The sequence below is a fragment of the Tasmannia lanceolata genome, unplaced genomic scaffold, assembly GCF_043159265.1.
Source record: "Tasmannia lanceolata isolate RefF3 unplaced genomic scaffold, GAP_Taslan_0.1 ptg000003l, whole genome shotgun sequence".
Taxonomy (NCBI): Eukaryota; Viridiplantae; Streptophyta; class Magnoliopsida; order Canellales; family Winteraceae; genus Tasmannia; species Tasmannia lanceolata.
In genome coordinates, this window is record NW_027518680.1 from 30,580,491 (window position 1) to 30,596,446 (window position 15,956).

Here is a 15,956-nt window from a genome sequence, read left to right on the forward strand (position 1 = left end):
CTGAAACGCACGTTTAGTGCGTCGCCTCCTACGTTTCGGTTCGGATCTTTTTATTTTCTTCCGGATGGTGAATTCAAACACGTCCGGTCTTTATTATGGCGGGGTGATAGTGTCGTTTGATTCGATAAACGGAATTCGTTCTGACATTTCATTTGCAGTCAAATTATAGCGGGGGTTTGTTTAGATTCAGTGACGTACAGGCTATAGCGGATGAGTGTACTAGTGGATGAAAGTCATGAATCCGGTCGGAAGGTGTTTACTGGCCGTGAGCTACCCTTGGTGCACAAATATCGTTCCGACGATAACTTTTGATCCGCCCGTCAGATCGTGGCGATTCTTATATTGATTCGGGGGTACTCGGGAAGATTCATCGCGCGATGACAGCCCTGGCGGTCATCCGGCTTCCCGACATGCTCGGATCGTCCATCCGGTGTCATCTAGCAGGATTTTTTCGCACTTTCATTTAAACGGACTTCGTACGACAGTGCGAGTGGAAACTCTTTATTACTTTGACAATGGAGAGGCATGCTGGGTGCGATCATACCAGCACAAATGCACTGGATCCCATCAGAACTCCGAAGTTAAGCGTGCTTGGGCGAGAGTAGTACTAGGATGGGTGACCTCCTGGGAAGTCCTCGTGTTGCACCCCTGTCACTTTTTTCGGCTATCTACCACTTTTTTCGAACAATCTTTCGGTTCTGGAACATCGATGCGAACTGAAACGCACGTTTAGTGCGTCGCCTCCTACGTTTCGGTTCGGATCTTTTTATTTTCTTCCGGATGGTGAATTCAAAGACGTCCGGTCTTTATTATGGCGGGGTGATAGTGTCGTTTGATTCGATAAACGGAATTCGTTCTGACATTTCATTTGCGGTCAAATTATAGCGGGGGTTTGTTTAGATTCAGTGACGTACAGGCTTTAGCGGATGAGTGTACTAGTGGATGCGAGTCATGAATCCGGTCGGAAGGTGTTTACTGGCCGTGAGCTACCCTTGGTGCACAAATATCGTTCCGACGATAACTTTTGATCCGCCCGTCAGATCGTGGCGATTCTTATATTGATTCGGGGGTACTCGGGAAGATCCATCGCGCGATGACAGCCCTGGCAGTCATCCGGCTTCCCGACATGCTCGGATCGTCCATCCGGTGTCATCTAGCAGGATTTTTTCGCACTTTCATTTAAACGGACTTCGTACGACAATGCGAGTGGAAACTCTTTATTACTTTGACAATGGAGAGGCATGCTGGGTGCGATCATACCAGCACAAATGCACTGGATCCCATCAGAACTCCGAAGTTAAGCGTGCTTGGGCGAGAGTAGTACTAGGATGGGTGACCTCCTGGGAAGTCCTCGTGTTGCACCCCTGTCACTTTTTTCGGCTATCTACCACTTTTTTCGAACAATCTTTCGGTTCTGGAACATCGATGCGAACTGAAACGCACGTTTAGTGCGTCGCCTCCTACGTTTCGGTTCGGATCTTTTTATTTTCTTCCGGATGGTGAATTCAAACACGTCCGGTCTTTATTATGGCGGGGTGATAGTGTCGTTTGATTCGATAAACGGAATTCGTTCTGACATTTCATTTGCGGTCAAATTATAGCGGGGGTTTGTTTAGATTCAGTGACGTACAGGCTATAGCGGATGAGTGTACTAGTGGATGCGAGTCATGAATCCGGTCGGAAGGTGTTTACTGGCCGTGAGCTACCCTTGGTGCACAAATATCGTTCCGACGATAACTTTTGATCCGCCCGTCAGATCGTGGCGATTCTTATATTGATTCGGGGGTACTCGGGAAGATCCATCGCGCGATGACAGCCCTGGCGGTCATCCGGCTTCCCGACATGCTCGGATCGTCCATCCGGTGCCATCTAGCAGGATTTTTTCGCACTTTCATTTAAACGGACTTCGTACGACAATGCGAGTGGAAACTCTTTATTACTTTGACAATGGAGAGGCATGCTGGGTGCGATCATACCAGCACAAATGCACTGGATCCCATCAGAACTCCGAAGTTAAGCGTGCTTGGGCGAGAGTAGTACTAGGATGGGTGACCTCCTGGGAAGTCCTCGTGTTGCACCCCTGTCACTTTTTTCGGCTATCTACCACTTTTTTCGAACAATCTTTCGGTTCTGGAACATCGATGCGAACTGAAACGCACGTTTAGTGCGTCGCCTCCTACGTTTCGGTTCGGATCTTTTTATTTTCTTCCGGATGGTGAATTCAAACACGTCCGGTCTTTATTATGGCGGGGTGATAGTGTCGTTTGATTCGATAAACGGAATTCGTTCTGACATTTCATTTGCAGTCAAATTATAGCGGGGGTTTGTTTAGATTCAGTGACGTACAGGCTATAGCGGATGAGTGTACTAGTGGATGAAAGTCATGAATCCGGTCGGAAGGTGTTTACTGGCCGTGAGCTACCCTTGGTGCACAAATATCGTTCCGACGATAACTTTTGATCCGCCCGTCAGATCGTGGCGATTCTTATATTGATTCGGGGGTACTCGGGAAGATTCATCGCGCGATGACAGCCCTGGCGGTCATCCGGCTTCCCGACATGCTCGGATCGTCCATCCGGTGTCATCTAGCAGGATTTTTTCGCACTTTCATTTAAACGGACTTCGTACGACAGTGCGAGTGGAAACTCTTTATTACTTTGACAATGGAGAGGCATGCTGGGTGCGATCATACCAGCACAAATGCACTGGATCCCATCAGAACTCCGAAGTTAAGCGTGCTTGGGCGAGAGTAGTACTAGGATGGGTGACCTCCTGGGAAGTCCTCGTGTTGCACCCCTGTCACTTTTTTCGGCTATCTACCACTTTTTTCGAACAATCTTTCGGTTCTGGAACATCGATGCGAACTGAAACGCACGTTTAGTGCGTCGCCTCCTACGTTTCGGTTCGGATCTTTTTATTTTCTTCCGGATGGTGAATTCAAAGACGTCCGGTCTTTATTATGGCGGGGTGATAGTGTCGTTTGATTCGATAAACGGAATTCGTTCTGACATTTCATTTGCGGTCAAATTATAGCGGGGGTTTGTTTAGATTCAGTGACGTACAGGCTTTAGCGGATGAGTGTACTAGTGGATGCGAGTCATGAATCCGGTCGGAAGGTGTTTACTGGCCGTGAGCTACCCTTGGTGCACAAATATCGTTCCGACGATAACTTTTGATCCGCCCGTCAGATCGTGGCGATTCTTATATTGATTCGGGGGTACTCGGGAAGATCCATCGCGCGATGACAGCCCTGGCAGTCATCCGGCTTCCCGACATGCTCGGATCGTCCATCCGGTGTCATCTAGCAGGATTTTTTCGCACTTTCATTTAAACGGACTTCGTACGACAATGCGAGTGGAAACTCTTTATTACTTTGACAATGGAGAGGCATGCTGGGTGCGATCATACCAGCACAAATGCACTGGATCCCATCAGAACTCCGAAGTTAAGCGTGCTTGGGCGAGAGTAGTACTAGGATGGGTGACCTCCTGGGAAGTCCTCGTGTTGCACCCCTGTCACTTTTTTCGGCTATCTACCACTTTTTTCGAACAATCTTTCGGTTCTGGAACATCGATGCGAACTGAAACGCACGTTTAGTGCGTCGCCTCCTACGTTTCGGTTCGGATCTTTTTATTTTCTTCCGGATGGTGAATTCAAACACGTCCGGTCTTTATTATGGCGGGGTGATAGTGTCGTTTGATTCGATAAACGGAATTCGTTCTGACATTTCATTTGCGGTCAAATTATAGCGGGGGTTTGTTTAGATTCAGTGACGTACAGGCTATAGCGGATGAGTGTACTAGTGGATGCGAGTCATGAATCCGGTCGGAAGGTGTTTACTGGCCGTGAGCTACCCTTGGTGCACAAATATCGTTCCGACGATAACTTTTGATCCGCCCGTCAGATCGTGGCGATTCTTATATTGATTCGGGGGTACTCGGGAAGATCCATCGCGCGATGACAGCCCTGGCGGTCATCCGGCTTCCCGACATGCTCGGATCGTCCATCCGGTGCCATCTAGCAGGATTTTTTCGCACTTTCATTTAAACGGACTTCGTACGACAATGCGAGTGGAAACTCTTTATTACTTTGACAATGGAGAGGCATGCTGGGTGCGATCATACCAGCACAAATGCACTGGATCCCATCAGAACTCCGAAGTTAAGCGTGCTTGGGCGAGAGTAGTACTAGGATGGGTGACCTCCTGGGAAGTCCTCGTGTTGCACCCCTGTCACTTTTTTCGGCTATCTACCACTTTTTTCGAACAATCTTTCGGTTCTGGAACATCGATGCGAACTGAAACGCACGTTTAGTGCGTCGCCTCCTACGTTTCGGTTCGGATCTTTTTATTTTCTTCCGGATGGTGAATTCAAACACGTCCGGTCTTTATTATGGCGGGGTGATAGTGTCGTTTGATTCGATAAACGGAATTCGTTCTGACATTTCATTTGCAGTCAAATTATAGCGGGGGTTTGTTTAGATTCAGTGACGTACAGGCTATAGCGGATGAGTGTACTAGTGGATGAAAGTCATGAATCCGGTCGGAAGGTGTTTACTGGCCGTGAGCTACCCTTGGTGCACAAATATCGTTCCGACGATAACTTTTGATCCGCCCGTCAGATCGTGGCGATTCTTATATTGATTCGGGGGTACTCGGGAAGATTCATCGCGCGATGACAGCCCTGGCGGTCATCCGGCTTCCCGACATGCTCGGATCGTCCATCCGGTGTCATCTAGCAGGATTTTTTCGCACTTTCATTTAAACGGACTTCGTACGACAGTGCGAGTGGAAACTCTTTATTACTTTGACAATGGAGAGGCATGCTGGGTGCGATCATACCAGCACAAATGCACTGGATCCCATCAGAACTCCGAAGTTAAGCGTGCTTGGGCGAGAGTAGTACTAGGATGGGTGACCTCCTGGGAAGTCCTCGTGTTGCACCCCTGTCACTTTTTTCGGCTATCTACCACTTTTTTCGAACAATCTTTCGGTTCTGGAACATCGATGCGAACTGAAACGCACGTTTAGTGCGTCGCCTCCTACGTTTCGGTTCGGATCTTTTTATTTTCTTCCGGATGGTGAATTCAAAGACGTCCGGTCTTTATTATGGCGGGGTGATAGTGTCGTTTGATTCGATAAACGGAATTCGTTCTGACATTTCATTTGCGGTCAAATTATAGCGGGGGTTTGTTTAGATTCAGTGACGTACAGGCTTTAGCGGATGAGTGTACTAGTGGATGCGAGTCATGAATCCGGTCGGAAGGTGTTTACTGGCCGTGAGCTACCCTTGGTGCACAAATATCGTTCCGACGATAACTTTTGATCCGCCCGTCAGATCGTGGCGATTCTTATATTGATTCGGGGGTACTCGGGAAGATTCATCGCGCGATGACAGCCCTGGCGGTCATCCGGCTTCCCGACATGCTCGGATCGTCCATCCGGTGTCATCTAGCAGGATTTTTTCGCACTTTCATTTAAACGGACTTCGTACGACAGTGCGAGTGGAAACTCTTTATTACTTTGACAATGGAGAGGCATGCTGGGTGCGATCATACCAGCACAAATGCACTGGATCCCATCAGAACTCCGAAGTTAAGCGTGCTTGGGCGAGAGTAGTACTAGGATGGGTGACCTCCTGGGAAGTCCTCGTGTTGCACCCCTGTCACTTTTTTCGGCTATCTACCACTTTTTTCGAACAATCTTTCGGTTCTGGAACATCGATGCGAACTGAAACGCACGTTTAGTGCGTCGCCTCCTACGTTTCGGTTCGGATCTTTTTATTTTCTTCCGGATGGTGAATTCAAAGACGTCCGGTCTTTATTATGGCGGGGTGATAGTGTCGTTTGATTCGATAAACGGAATTCGTTCTGACATTTCATTTGCGGTCAAATTATAGCGGGGGTTTGTTTAGATTCAGTGACGTACAGGCTTTAGCGGATGAGTGTACTAGTGGATGCGAGTCATGAATCCGGTCGGAAGGTGTTTACTGGCCGTGAGCTACCCTTGGTGCACAAATATCGTTCCGACGATAACTTTTGATCCGCCCGTCAGATCGTGGCGATTCTTATATTGATTCGGGGGTACTCGGGAAGATCCATCGCGCGATGACAGCCCTGGCAGTCATCCGGCTTCCCGACATGCTCGGATCGTCCATCCGGTGTCATCTAGCAGGATTTTTTCGCACTTTCATTTAAACGGACTTCGTACGACAATGCGAGTGGAAACTCTTTATTACTTTGACAATGGAGAGGCATGCTGGGTGCGATCATACCAGCACAAATGCACTGGATCCCATCAGAACTCCGAAGTTAAGCGTGCTTGGGCGAGAGTAGTACTAGGATGGGTGACCTCCTGGGAAGTCCTCGTGTTGCACCCCTGTCACTTTTTTCGGCTATCTACCACTTTTTTCGAACAATCTTTCGGTTCTGGAACATCGATGCGAACTGAAACGCACGTTTAGTGCGTCGCCTCCTACGTTTCGGTTCGGATCTTTTTATTTTCTTCCGGATGGTGAATTCAAACACGTCCGGTCTTTATTATGGCGGGGTGATAGTGTCGTTTGATTCGATAAACGGAATTCGTTCTGACATTTCATTTGCGGTCAAATTATAGCGGGGGTTTGTTTAGATTCAGTGACGTACAGGCTATAGCGGATGAGTGTACTAGTGGATGCGAGTCATGAATCCGGTCGGAAGGTGTTTACTGGCCGTGAGCTACCCTTGGTGCACAAATATCGTTCCGACGATAACTTTTGATCCGCCCGTCAGATCGTGGCGATTCTTATATTGATTCGGGGGTACTCGGGAAGATCCATCGCGCGATGACAGCCCTGGCGGTCATCCGGCTTCCCGACATGCTCGGATCGTCCATCCGGTGCCATCTAGCAGGATTTTTTCGCACTTTCATTTAAACGGACTTCGTACGACAATGCGAGTGGAAACTCTTTATTACTTTGACAATGGAGAGGCATGCTGGGTGCGATCATACCAGCACAAATGCACTGGATCCCATCAGAACTCCGAAGTTAAGCGTGCTTGGGCGAGAGTAGTACTAGGATGGGTGACCTCCTGGGAAGTCCTCGTGTTGCACCCCTGTCACTTTTTTCGGCTATCTACCACTTTTTTCGAACAATCTTTCGGTTCTGGAACATCGATGCGAACTGAAACGCACGTTTAGTGCGTCGCCTCCTACGTTTCGGTTCGGATCTTTTTATTTTCTTCCGGATGGTGAATTCAAACACGTCCGGTCTTTATTATGGCGGGGTGATAGTGTCGTTTGATTCGATAAACGGAATTCGTTCTGACATTTCATTTGCAGTCAAATTATAGCGGGGGTTTGTTTAGATTCAGTGACGTACAGGCTATAGCGGATGAGTGTACTAGTGGATGAAAGTCATGAATCCGGTCGGAAGGTGTTTACTGGCCGTGAGCTACCCTTGGTGCACAAATATCGTTCCGACGATAACTTTTGATCCGCCCGTCAGATCGTGGCGATTCTTATATTGATTCGGGGGTACTCGGGAAGATTCATCGCGCGATGACAGCCCTGGCGGTCATCCGGCTTCCCGACATGCTCGGATCGTCCATCCGGTGTCATCTAGCAGGATTTTTTCGCACTTTCATTTAAACGGACTTCGTACGACAGTGCGAGTGGAAACTCTTTATTACTTTGACAATGGAGAGGCATGCTGGGTGCGATCATACCAGCACAAATGCACTGGATCCCATCAGAACTCCGAAGTTAAGCGTGCTTGGGCGAGAGTAGTACTAGGATGGGTGACCTCCTGGGAAGTCCTCGTGTTGCACCCCTGTCACTTTTTTCGGCTATCTACCACTTTTTTCGAACAATCTTTCGGTTCTGGAACATCGATGCGAACTGAAACGCACGTTTAGTGCGTCGCCTCCTACGTTTCGGTTCGGATCTTTTTATTTTCTTCCGGATGGTGAATTCAAAGACGTCCGGTCTTTATTATGGCGGGGTGATAGTGTCGTTTGATTCGATAAACGGAATTCGTTCTGACATTTCATTTGCGGTCAAATTATAGCGGGGGTTTGTTTAGATTCAGTGACGTACAGGCTTTAGCGGATGAGTGTACTAGTGGATGCGAGTCATGAATCCGGTCGGAAGGTGTTTACTGGCCGTGAGCTACCCTTGGTGCACAAATATCGTTCCGACGATAACTTTTGATCCGCCCGTCAGATCGTGGCGATTCTTATATTGATTCGGGGGTACTCGGGAAGATCCATCGCGCGATGACAGCCCTGGCAGTCATCCGGCTTCCCGACATGCTCGGATCGTCCATCCGGTGTCATCTAGCAGGATTTTTTCGCACTTTCATTTAAACGGACTTCGTACGACAATGCGAGTGGAAACTCTTTATTACTTTGACAATGGAGAGGCATGCTGGGTGCGATCATACCAGCACAAATGCACTGGATCCCATCAGAACTCCGAAGTTAAGCGTGCTTGGGCGAGAGTAGTACTAGGATGGGTGACCTCCTGGGAAGTCCTCGTGTTGCACCCCTGTCACTTTTTTCGGCTATCTACCACTTTTTTCGAACAATCTTTCGGTTCTGGAACATCGATGCGAACTGAAACGCACGTTTAGTGCGTCGCCTCCTACGTTTCGGTTCGGATCTTTTTATTTTCTTCCGGATGGTGAATTCAAACACGTCCGGTCTTTATTATGGCGGGGTGATAGTGTCGTTTGATTCGATAAACGGAATTCGTTCTGACATTTCATTTGCGGTCAAATTATAGCGGGGGTTTGTTTAGATTCAGTGACGTACAGGCTATAGCGGATGAGTGTACTAGTGGATGCGAGTCATGAATCCGGTCGGAAGGTGTTTACTGGCCGTGAGCTACCCTTGGTGCACAAATATCGTTCCGACGATAACTTTTGATCCGCCCGTCAGATCGTAGCGATTCTTATATTGATTCGGGGGTACTCGGGAAGATTCATCGCGCGATGACAGCCCTGGCGGTCATCCGGCTTCCCGACATGCTCGGATCGTCCATCCGGTGTCATCTAGCAGGATTTTTTCGCACTTTCATTTAAACGGACTTCGTACGACAATGCGAGTGGAAACTCTTTATTACTTTGACAATGGAAAGGCATGCTGGGTGCGATCATACCAGCACAAATGCACTGGATCCCATCAGAACTCCGAAGTTAAGCGTGCTTGGGCGAGAGTAGTACTAGGGTGGGTGACCTCCTGGGAAGTCCTCGTGTTGCACCCCTGTCACTTTTTTCGGCTATCTACCACTTTTTTCGAACAATCTTTCGGTTCTGGAACATCGATGCGAACTGAAACGCACGTTTAGTGCGTCGCCTCCTACGTTTCGGTTCGGATCTTTTTATTTTCTTCCGGATGGTGAATTCAAAGACGTCCGGTCTTTATTATGGCGGGCTGATAGTGTCGTTTGATTCGATAAACGAAATTCGTTCTGACATTTCATTTGCGGTCAAATTATAGCGGGGGTTTGTTTAGATTCAGTGACGTACAGGCTATAGCGGATGAGTGTACTAGTGGATGAAAGTCATGAATCCGGTCGGAAGGTGTTTACTGGCCGTGAGCTACCCTTGGTGCACAAATATCGTTCCGACGATAACTTTTGATCCGCCCGTCAGATCGTGGCGATTCTTATATTGATTCGGGGGTACTCGGGAAGATTCATCGCGCGATGACAGCCCTAACGGTCATCCGGCTTCCCGACATGCTCGGATCGTCCATCCGATGTCATCTAGCAGGATTTTTTCGCACTTTTATTTAAACGGACTTCGTACGACAATGCGAGTGGAAACTCTTTATTACTTTGACAATGAAGAGGCATGCTGGGTGCGATCATACCAGCACAAATGCACTGGATCCCATCAGAACTCCGAAGTTAAGCGTGCTTGGGCGAGAGTAGTACTAGGATGGGTGACCGCCTGGGAAGTCCTCGTGTTGCACCCCTGTCACTTTTTTCGGCTATCTACCACTTTTTTCGAACAATCTTTCGGTTCTGGAACATCGATGCGAACTGAAACGCACGTTTAGTGCGACGCCTCCTATGTTTCGGTTCGGATCTTTTTATTTTCTTCCGGATGGTGAATTCAAATACGTCCGGTCTTTATTATGGCGGGGTGATAGTGTCGTTTGATTCGATAAACGGAATTCGTTCTGACATTTCATTTGCGGTCAAATTATAGCGGGGGTTTGTTCAGATTCAGTGACGTACAGGCTATAGCGGATGAGTGTACTAGTGGATGCGAGTCATGAATCCGGTCGGAAGGTGTTTACTGGCCGTGAGCTACCCTTGGTGCACAAATATCGTTCCGACGATAACTTTTGATCCGCCCGTCAGATCGTGGCGATTCTTATATTGATTCGGGGGTACTCGGGAAGATTCATCGCGCGATGACAGCCCTGGCGGTAATTCGCCTTTCCGACATGCTCGGATCGTCCATCCGGTGTCATCTAGCAGGATTTTTTCGCACTTTCATTTAAACGGACTTCGTACGACAATGCGAGTGGAAACTCTTTATTACTTTGACAATGGAGAGGCATGCTGGGTGCGATCATACCAGCACAAATGCACTGGATCCCATCAGAACTCCGAAGTTAAGCGTGCTTGGGCGAGAGTAGTACTAGGATGGGTGACCGCCTGGGAAGTCCTCGTGTTGCACCCCTGTCACTTTTTTCGGCTATCTACCACTTTTTTCGAACAATCTTTCGGTTCTGGAACATCGATGCGAACTGAAACGCACGTTTAGTGCGACGCCTCCTATGTTTCGGTTCGGATCTTTTTATTTTCTTCCGGATGGTGAATTCAAATACGTCCGGTCTTTATTATGGCGGGGTGATAGTGTCGTTTGATTCGATAAACGGAATTCGTTCTGACATTTCATTTGCGGTCAAATTATAGCGGGGGTTTGTTCAGATTCAGTGACGTACAGGCTATAGCGGATGAGTGTACTAGTGGATGCGAGTCATGAATCCGGTCGGAAGGTGTTTACTGGCCGTGAGCTACCCTTGGTGCACAAATATCGTTCCGACGATAACTTTTGATCCGCCCGTCAGATCGTGGCGATTCTTATATTGATTCGGGGGTACTCGGGAAGATTCATCGCGCGATGACAGCCCTGGCGGTAATTCGCCTTTCCGACATGCTCGGATCGTCCATCCGGTGTCATCTAGCAGGATTTTTTCGCACTTTCATTTAAACGGACTTCGTACGACATTGCGAGTGGAAACTCTTTATTACTTTGACAATGGAGAGGCATGCTGGGTGCGATCATACCAGCACAAATGCACTGGATCCCATCAGAACTCCGAAGTTAAGCGTGCCTGGGCGAGAGTAGTACTAGGATGGGTGACCTCCTGGGAAGTCCTCGTGTTGCACCCCTGTCACTTTTTTCGGCTATCTACCACTTTTTTCGAACAATCTTTCGGTTCTGGAACATCGATGCGAACTGAAACGCACGTTTAGTGCGACGCCTCCTACGTTTCGGTTCCGATCTTTTTATTTTCTTCCGGATGGTGAATTAAAATACGTCCGGTCTTTATTATGGCGGGGTGATAGTGTCGTTTGATTCGATAAACGGAATTCGTTCTGACATTTCATTTGCGGTCAAATTATAGCGGGGGTTTGTTTAGATTCAGTGACGTACAGGCTATAGCGGATGAGTGTACTAGTGGATGCGAGTCATGAATCCGGTCGGAAGGTGTTTACTGGCCGTGAGCTACCCTTGGTGCACAAATATCGTTCCGACGATAACTTTTGATCCGCCCGTCAGATCGTGGCGATTCTTATATTGATTCGGGGGTACTCGGGAAGATTCATCGCGCGATGACAGCCCTGGCGGTCATCCGGCTTCCCGACATGCTCGGATCGTCCATCCGGTGTCATCTAGCAGGATTTTTTCGCACTTTCATTTAAACGGACTTCGTACGACAATGCGAGTGGAAACTCTTTATTACTTTGACAATGGAGAGGCATGCTGGGTGCGATCATACCAGCACAAATGCACTGGCTCCCATCAGAACTCCGAAGTTAAGCGTGCTTGGGCGAGAGTAGTACTAGGATGGGTGACCTCCTGGGAAGTCCTCGTGTTGCACCCCTGTCACTTTTTTCGGCTATCTACCACTTTTTTCGAACAATCTTTCGGTTCTGGAACATCGATGCGAACTGAAACGCACGTTTAGTGCGTCGCCTCCTACGTTTCGGTTCGGATCTTTTTATTTTCTTCCGGATGGTGAATTCAAAGACGTCCGGTCTTTATTATGGCGGGCTGATAGTGTCGTTTGATTCGATAAACGGAATTCGTTCTGACATTTCATTTGCGGTCAAATTATAGCGGGGGTTTGTTTAGATTCAGTGACGTACAGGCTATAGCGGATGAGTGTACTAGTGGATGAAAGTCATGAATCCGGTCGGAAGGTGTTTACTGGCCGTGAGCTACCCTTGGTGCACAAATATCGTTCCGACGATAACTTTTGATCCGCCCGTCAGATCGTAGCGATTCTTATATTGATTCGGGGGTACTCGGGAAGATTAATCGCGCGATGACAGCCCTGGCGGTCATCCGGCTTCCCGACATGCTCGGATCGTCCATCCGGTGTCATCTAGCAGGATTTTTTCGCACTTTCATTTAAACGGACTTCGTACGACAATGCGAGTGGAAACTCTTTATTACTTTGACAATGGAAAGGCATGCTGGGTGCGATCATACCAGCACAAATGCACTGGATCCCATCAGAACTCCGAAGTTAAGCGTGCTTGGGCGAGAGTAGTACTAGGGTGGGTGACCTCCTGGGAAGTCCTCGTGTTGCACCCCTGTCACTTTTTTCGGCTATCTACCACTTTTTTCGAACAATCTTTCGGTTCTGGAACATCGATGCGAACTGAAACGCACGTTTAGTGCGTCGCCTCCTACGTTTCGGTTCGGATCTTTTTATTTTCTTCCGGATGGTGAATTCAAACACGTCCGGTCTTTATTATGGCGGGCTGATAGTGTCGTTTGATTCGATAAACGGAATTCGTTCTGACATTTCATTTGCGGTCAAATTATAGCGGGGGTTTGTTTAGATTCAGTGACGTACAGGCTATAGCGGATGAGTGTACTAGTGGATGAAAGTCATGAATCCGGTCGGAAGGTGTTTACTGGCCGTGAGCTACCCTTGGTGCACAAATATCATTCCGACGATAACTTTTGATCCGCCCGTCAGATCGTGGCGATTCTTATATTGATTCGGGGGTACTCGGGAAGATTCATCGCGCGATGACAGCCCTGGCGGTCATCCGGCTTCCCGACATGCTCGGATCGTCCATCCGGTGTCATCTAGCAGGATTTTTTCGCACTTTCATTTAAACGGACTTCGTACGACAATGCGAGTGGAAACTCTTTATTACTTTGACAATGGAGAGGCATGCTGGGTGCGATCATACCAGCACAAATGCACTGGCTCCCATCAGAACTCCGAAGTTAAGCGTGCTTGGGCGAGAGTAGTACTAGGATGGGTGACCTCCTGGGAAGTCCTCGTGTTGCACCCCTGTCACTTTTTTCGGCTATCTACCACTTTTTTCGAACAATCTTTCGGTTCTGGAACATCGATGCGAACTGAAACGCACGTTTAGTGCGTCGCCTCCTACGTTTCGGTTCGGATCTTTTTATTTTCTTCCGGATGGTGAATTCAAAGACGTCCGGTCTTTATTATGGCGGGCTGATAGTGTCGTTTGATTCGATAAACGGAATTCGTTCTGACATTTCATTTGCGGTCAAATTATAGCGGGGGTTTGTTTAGATTCAGTGACGTACAGGCTATAGCGGATGAGTGTACTAGTGGATGAAAGTCATGAATCCGGTCGGAAGGTGTTTACTGGCCGTGAGCTACCCTTGGTGCACAAATATCGTTCCGACGATAACTTTTGATCCGCCCGTCAGATCGTAGCGATTCTTATATTGATTCGGGGGTACTCGGGAAGATTAATTGCGCGATGACAGCCCTGGCGGTCATCCGGCTTCCCGACATGCTCGGATCGTCCATCCGGTGTCATCTAGCAGGATTTTTTCGCACTTTCATTTAAACGGACTTCGTACGACAATGCGAGTGGAAACTCTTTATTACTTTGACAATGGAAAGGCATGCTGGGTGCGATCATACCAGCACAAATGCACTGGATCCCATCAGAACTCCGAAGTTAAGCGTGCTTGGGCGAGAGTAGTACTAGGGTGGGTGACCTCCTGGGAAGTCCTCGTGTTGCACCCCTGTCACTTTTTTCGGCTATCTACCACTTTTTTCGAACAATCTTTCGGTTCTGGAACATCGATGCGAACTGAAACGCACGTTTAGTGCGTCGCCTCCTACGTTTCGGTTCGGATCTTTTTATTTTCTTCCGGATGGTGAATTCAAACACGTCCGGTCTTTATTATGGCGGGCTGATAGTGTCGTTTGATTCGATAAACGGAATTCGTTCTGACATTTCATTTGCGGTCAAATTATAGCGGGGGTTTGTTTAGATTCAGTGACGTACAGGCTATAGCGGATGAGTGTACTAGTGGATGAAAGTCATGAATCCGGTCGGAAGGTGTTTACTGGCCGTGAGCTACCCTTGGTGCACAAATATCATTCCGACGATAACTTTTGATCCGCCCGTCAGATCGTGGCGATTCTTATATTGATTCGGGGGTACTCGGGAAGATTCATCGCGCGATGACAGCCCTAGCGGTCATCCGGCTTCCCGACATGCTCGGATCGTCCATCCGATGTCATCTAGCAGGATTTTTTCGCACTTTTATTTAAACGGACTTCGTACGACAATGCGAGTGGAAACTCTTTATTACTTTGACAATGAAGAGGCATGCTGGGTGCGATCATACCAGCACAAATGCACTGGATCCCATCAGAACTCCGAAGTTAAGCGTGCTTGGGCGAGAGTAGTACTAGGATGGGTGACCGCCTGGGAAGTCCTCGTGTTGCACCCCTGTCACTTTTTTCGGCTATCTACCACTTTTTTCGAACAATCTTTCGGTTCTGGAACATCGATGCGAACTGAAACGCACGTTTAGTGCGACGCCTCCTATGTTTCGGTTCGGATCTTTTTATTTTCTTCCGGATGGTGAATTCAAATACGTCCGGTCTTTATTATGGCGGGGTGATAGTGTCGTTTGATTCGATAAACGGAATTCGTTCTGACATTTCATTTGCGGTCAAATTATAGCGGGGGTTTGTTCAGATTCAGTGACGTACAGGCTATAGCGGATGAGTGTACTAGTGGATGCGAGTCATGAATCCGGTCGGAAGGTGTTTACTGGCCGTGAGCTACCCTTGGTGCACAAATATCGTTCCGACGATAACTTTTGATCCGCCCGTCAGATCGTGGCGATTCTTATATTGATTCGGGGGTACTCGGGAAGATTCATCGCGCGATGACAGCCCTGGCGGTAATTCGCCTTTCCGACATGCTCGGATCGTCCATCCGGTGTCATCTAGCAGGATTTTTTCGCACTTTCATTTAAACGGACTTCGTACGACAATGCGAGTGGAAACTCTTTATTACTTTGACAATGGAGAGGCATGCTGGGTGCGATCATACCAGCACAAATGCACTGGATCCCATCAGAACTCCGAAGTTAAGCGTGCTTGGGCGAGAGTAGTACTAGGATGGGTGACCGCCTGGGAAGTCCTCGTGTTGCACCCCTGTCACTTTTTTCGGCTATCTACCACTTTTTTCGAACAATCTTTCGGTTCTGGAACATCGATGCGAACTGAAACGCACGTTTAGTGCGACGCCTCCTATGTTTCGGTTCGGATCTTTTTATTTTCTTCCGGATGGTGAATTCAAATACGTCCGGTCTTTATTATGGCGGGGTGATAGTGTCGTTTGATTCGATAAACGGAATTCGTTCTGACATTTCATTTGCGGTCAAATTATAGCGGGGGTTTGTTCAGATTCAGTGACGTACAGGCTA

The 15,956-nt window shown here is 48.2% G+C and overlaps 22 non-coding genes across 22 annotated transcripts; all 22 read left to right on the forward strand.

The window, feature by feature from the left end:
• The first annotated feature begins 530 nt into the window (after positions 1 to 530).
• Positions 531 to 649, forward strand: LOC143871604 (5S ribosomal RNA). Its single transcript, XR_013246367.1, has one exon. It is a non-coding gene; the product is annotated as a 5S ribosomal RNA (ribosomal RNA).
• Positions 650 to 1,246: 597 nt separating this feature from the next.
• Positions 1,247 to 1,365, forward strand: LOC143871605 (5S ribosomal RNA). The gene has a single exon (XR_013246368.1). It is a non-coding gene; the product is annotated as a 5S ribosomal RNA (ribosomal RNA).
• A 597-nt stretch (positions 1,366 to 1,962) lies between these two features.
• LOC143871606 (5S ribosomal RNA) lies at positions 1,963 to 2,081 on the forward strand. Its single transcript, XR_013246369.1, has one exon. It is a non-coding gene; the product is annotated as a 5S ribosomal RNA (ribosomal RNA).
• A 597-nt stretch (positions 2,082 to 2,678) lies between these two features.
• LOC143871609 (5S ribosomal RNA) lies at positions 2,679 to 2,797 on the forward strand. The gene has a single exon (XR_013246371.1). It is a non-coding gene; the product is annotated as a 5S ribosomal RNA (ribosomal RNA).
• A 597-nt stretch (positions 2,798 to 3,394) lies between these two features.
• LOC143871610 (5S ribosomal RNA) lies at positions 3,395 to 3,513 on the forward strand. Its single transcript, XR_013246372.1, has one exon. It is a non-coding gene; the product is annotated as a 5S ribosomal RNA (ribosomal RNA).
• Positions 3,514 to 4,110: 597 nt separating this feature from the next.
• Positions 4,111 to 4,229, forward strand: LOC143871611 (5S ribosomal RNA). The gene has a single exon (XR_013246373.1). It is a non-coding gene; the product is annotated as a 5S ribosomal RNA (ribosomal RNA).
• Positions 4,230 to 4,826: 597 nt separating this feature from the next.
• Positions 4,827 to 4,945, forward strand: LOC143871612 (5S ribosomal RNA). Its single transcript, XR_013246374.1, has one exon. It is a non-coding gene; the product is annotated as a 5S ribosomal RNA (ribosomal RNA).
• A 597-nt stretch (positions 4,946 to 5,542) lies between these two features.
• LOC143871613 (5S ribosomal RNA) lies at positions 5,543 to 5,661 on the forward strand. The gene has a single exon (XR_013246376.1). It is a non-coding gene; the product is annotated as a 5S ribosomal RNA (ribosomal RNA).
• A 597-nt stretch (positions 5,662 to 6,258) lies between these two features.
• On the forward strand, positions 6,259 to 6,377 carry LOC143871614 (5S ribosomal RNA). Its single transcript, XR_013246377.1, has one exon. It is a non-coding gene; the product is annotated as a 5S ribosomal RNA (ribosomal RNA).
• A 597-nt stretch (positions 6,378 to 6,974) lies between these two features.
• Positions 6,975 to 7,093, forward strand: LOC143871615 (5S ribosomal RNA). Its single transcript, XR_013246378.1, has one exon. It is a non-coding gene; the product is annotated as a 5S ribosomal RNA (ribosomal RNA).
• A 597-nt stretch (positions 7,094 to 7,690) lies between these two features.
• On the forward strand, positions 7,691 to 7,809 carry LOC143871616 (5S ribosomal RNA). Its single transcript, XR_013246379.1, has one exon. It is a non-coding gene; the product is annotated as a 5S ribosomal RNA (ribosomal RNA).
• A 597-nt stretch (positions 7,810 to 8,406) lies between these two features.
• Positions 8,407 to 8,525, forward strand: LOC143871617 (5S ribosomal RNA). The gene has a single exon (XR_013246380.1). It is a non-coding gene; the product is annotated as a 5S ribosomal RNA (ribosomal RNA).
• Positions 8,526 to 9,122: 597 nt separating this feature from the next.
• LOC143872912 (5S ribosomal RNA) lies at positions 9,123 to 9,241 on the forward strand. Its single transcript, XR_013247638.1, has one exon. It is a non-coding gene; the product is annotated as a 5S ribosomal RNA (ribosomal RNA).
• Positions 9,242 to 9,838: 597 nt separating this feature from the next.
• LOC143872928 (5S ribosomal RNA) lies at positions 9,839 to 9,957 on the forward strand. Its single transcript, XR_013247653.1, has one exon. It is a non-coding gene; the product is annotated as a 5S ribosomal RNA (ribosomal RNA).
• Positions 9,958 to 10,554: 597 nt separating this feature from the next.
• Positions 10,555 to 10,673, forward strand: LOC143872929 (5S ribosomal RNA). The gene has a single exon (XR_013247654.1). It is a non-coding gene; the product is annotated as a 5S ribosomal RNA (ribosomal RNA).
• A 597-nt stretch (positions 10,674 to 11,270) lies between these two features.
• Positions 11,271 to 11,389, forward strand: LOC143873072 (5S ribosomal RNA). Its single transcript, XR_013247795.1, has one exon. It is a non-coding gene; the product is annotated as a 5S ribosomal RNA (ribosomal RNA).
• A 597-nt stretch (positions 11,390 to 11,986) lies between these two features.
• On the forward strand, positions 11,987 to 12,105 carry LOC143874208 (5S ribosomal RNA). The gene has a single exon (XR_013248896.1). It is a non-coding gene; the product is annotated as a 5S ribosomal RNA (ribosomal RNA).
• A 597-nt stretch (positions 12,106 to 12,702) lies between these two features.
• LOC143872913 (5S ribosomal RNA) lies at positions 12,703 to 12,821 on the forward strand. Its single transcript, XR_013247639.1, has one exon. It is a non-coding gene; the product is annotated as a 5S ribosomal RNA (ribosomal RNA).
• Positions 12,822 to 13,418: 597 nt separating this feature from the next.
• Positions 13,419 to 13,537, forward strand: LOC143874209 (5S ribosomal RNA). Its single transcript, XR_013248897.1, has one exon. It is a non-coding gene; the product is annotated as a 5S ribosomal RNA (ribosomal RNA).
• Positions 13,538 to 14,134: 597 nt separating this feature from the next.
• On the forward strand, positions 14,135 to 14,253 carry LOC143872914 (5S ribosomal RNA). The gene has a single exon (XR_013247640.1). It is a non-coding gene; the product is annotated as a 5S ribosomal RNA (ribosomal RNA).
• Positions 14,254 to 14,850: 597 nt separating this feature from the next.
• On the forward strand, positions 14,851 to 14,969 carry LOC143872930 (5S ribosomal RNA). Its single transcript, XR_013247655.1, has one exon. It is a non-coding gene; the product is annotated as a 5S ribosomal RNA (ribosomal RNA).
• A 597-nt stretch (positions 14,970 to 15,566) lies between these two features.
• On the forward strand, positions 15,567 to 15,685 carry LOC143872931 (5S ribosomal RNA). Its single transcript, XR_013247656.1, has one exon. It is a non-coding gene; the product is annotated as a 5S ribosomal RNA (ribosomal RNA).
• The last annotated feature ends 271 nt before the right edge of the window (positions 15,686 to 15,956 follow it).